Source organism: Aulonocara stuartgranti (assembly GCF_965226115.1).
Source record: "Aulonocara stuartgranti genome assembly, chromosome: 3".
In the NCBI taxonomy this organism is placed as follows: Eukaryota; Metazoa; Chordata; class Actinopteri; order Cichliformes; family Cichlidae; genus Aulonocara; species Aulonocara stuartgranti.
The window spans coordinates 74,965,079-74,968,268 of NC_138941.1; the positions used below are offsets into that span (position 1 = coordinate 74,965,079).

Below are 3,190 nucleotides of genomic sequence, written 5' to 3' on the forward strand. Positions count from 1 at the left end.
TCTCAGCTGTGATGGGTTCTCATGATTAGAGTAGTTTGGTCAGAGACTGGAGAGTTTCAGGTGTGGCCTGTCATGATAACTGTGACAAAAAGATACCTGAATAAACCTGCATTTTAACAAACTATTACTTGAGATCGGGAAGCCCAGGGACGTATCTGCCTTCATGCATGAAGCTGAGCTGTGGATCAGCTTCATGCCTCACAGCCCTGTCAGACTTCAGCCTCACGCCGACACTTCCTGTCAAACCGAACCTAGCCTGCTGTCAGAGTCACAGCTGAAGGAAGAGCAGGAGTGTGTGGGAGCTGCTAACAGGACTTTGTGGTTTTTAAAGGAGGATGATGATGTTGCTGCTGCTGCTGCTCATTAACGGTAAGAATCTCTCTGAATAATGATGGACCGCGGACTCTTTAGCGACATACACACACGCACATGCAAGAAAATATCAATTTAATATCTTTACTGGTGAAAGAGTGAGGGACGGTCTGAGGAATGCCGGTGTCCCCTGCGTCGGGAGGGCTCACTGGGCTGTCCAAATCACGGACAAACAGTATCCCACATTCTTGATTTTAGTTCACATACACTTATACTATAAAGCAGTGTCATCAGCCAATAAAGTGAATTTGAACAATTTAGACACATTGTGCATCATTTATGTACAACACAAAGAGTTTAGGGTCCAGCTCTGTGCATGCTGATATCTATCTTTAAAATAACTCATTAACAGTGAGTGTGTGTTGTGTTTATATCACATCTCTCAAGATTTTCTCTCAGTAATCTGGGCTCTGTTGTATCAAAGGCTTTTGTAAAGTCACAGAACAGCCCACACTGTATACACTGGTGTCCACTGCATTTGCTTTAGCTTCTATAAGCTGTATTGCGACTACTGGATTTAGAGCAACCTCACTGCTCTAAGTCCACACTGGTAACAACTCAAACTGTATTTTTCAATAAAATGATAAAGAAATACAGTTTGTCTAAAATCTTCAAGAGCTGGGACATTGATCTGTAATTGGAGTATGGATGTTCGCAGTGGCGGCTCCTGAAAAAAATCTCAGGGGGGGCAATTTTTATGATATCGACTAAAATGACCCATTTAACCCTTTAAGACCTACCATAGAACCAAGTTCGCCAGAGCTTATATTATATTTTTACATGCTGTGGAGCCATTTTTGGGAGCATTTCAAGTTGCTATACATCAATACAACCATTATAGCCCAAACTTTAATAATATGTCTGCATTAGGTGCATAGTAATTACATAAATTGCAAAAAAGTGCAATAAACTACAAAAAAATTGAAAATCGTTTTTGTTTTTTTAACATATATTTCTAGTTAGAGAAATTTAAGAGGCTTATCCCTCAAAACTGTAAATACAAAAAAGTTACACAAACTAGTTTCCCACCACAGGAAATTTATTTTGAGTGTCTTCATAGTTTTATTTTTGAAATACACCAATTTTTATATACTGCAGGAAAAACAAAAATAAATATTATAGTGCAAATTTGCAAAATAACAGCATATGCATCAAAATAAACTATTTCCAGCAGTGCAATATGAGTCTTAAGCATCCCAGAAACGACACAGAAAGTCATAAAGTCAAACATAACTTTTTAAAACACATAACAAGTAAAACACAAGCTCATAAGGCCTCGATCGTAAAAAACTACATTTCCGCAAAATGACGTCACTTCCGGTTTCGGGCAGGTCATGCGGTCATGTGATAGTTCGCGCTGATGGACGTAGGAAGTGTTACAAACAGCTGATGGATCGGCGAAGCGTGTTTCTGGAATATTATGTTTTTGTTGCTGCAAGTGATTTTTATGCAGTTTTTGCAAAGCTATATGTGGAAGGAAACTGTGACCTAGGACAAGCTGATGGCATAAGATGTAAGTACAACTCCTCCGGTTTCATATGCAAAAAAAATTATTGCGCTAGCTTACTTGGTTGCAGAGCTACCGGGATTTAAAAATAGTTACGCAAAACAGAGCGTGCCCGCTCCGATCGGCTGTAAAGGGTTAATGAGTACATCAAACAACACAATTTTAATTTAAATTTAAAATGAACAACCATATTCTGGCCATTTGTATAGATTTGTAAAAATGAACATGAACAGATTTTTTTTTTTTTTTTTTGAATGAATGAAAAATAACTATTGAAAACAACAACTGTAAACTGATTGGGGGGGTGGGCTAAATGCGTCCCCGCATTGCTAGCTCAAAAGCACCACAAAACTTAATACAATCGATGATTTTAGATAAAATATGACGGTTTTTATCTACCTCTTCGTTGTGCCTTCTTAAAGCAATCCGATGTCCATCATCTAGCTGCGCCGCTATGCTAGTTTTCCCTAGCACAGCTAGCTTTACACTGTTGTCCATATGAACTCGTGAGCTTTCATGTTTCTTGATTCGTTCGGAGAGGTGCTTTAAGTCGGTTTGTCCAGATTGTGTCCACGTCAAATCACACTTGTCACTTTTGAACAGTATGCACGGGAAACAAAAAAGTGCATTAGCTGTTCCACAGCCTGTCAGCCACGACTTGCGCTGGAACCAACTCCGACAAAAAGTCCTGTTGTATGCTTTTGACTTCTCCTTCGTTGCCTGGGTTAGTTGAATTTCGGGCTTGTCAGGTCCCAACTCTTTAACTTGCAGTTTTTCTGCCATTGTCCTTCTGGCAAAAGGGTAGGTTAGAAGCGATCTAACCGAATTTGGGGGAGGCTGTGCCTCAACCGTTAACAATACCGCTGCCATCGTCTCTCTCTGACCTTATAGCTCACTTAGGCTACTGACTGAGGTAAAATTCTAGAACAGCAAATCTTCGCGCGTTTTCTGCAGGGGCGCAATTTTAAGCGCCCCCAAACCATTTAATTCAGCGACGCTGATAGGTCAAATATTTATTATTTTCCCCTGGCAACCATTTAATGATAGGCTATTTCGCTGCATATCAAGGGCGCTTTGACGAGCGCCCCAGAAGAAGAAAAACACCGTTTGTTGGTTGAACTTTAATGAGTCAGCTGGTGAAAATGTTAAAATACGCCTGGCTGTATATGGGCACACACATAGTAAAACTATCATTGATGAATTTTTTAAAAATATATATTTTTACTCCTCCACATTTGGGGGGGCGGAGCCCGAGCGCCCCCTATGGGCCAGCCGCCACTGGATGTTCGTCTCTCGTTGTGTATGTTGAAA

General features: G+C 40.3%; 1 protein-coding gene across 2 annotated transcripts in view; it reads left to right on the forward strand.

Annotated features, from left to right (window-relative positions):
• LOC309703496 (uncharacterized protein) overlaps positions 1–3,190 on the forward strand; it is a 288,348-nt gene that overhangs the window by 44,354 nt on the left and 240,804 nt on the right. The gene's annotated exons all lie outside the window — the stretch shown is intronic.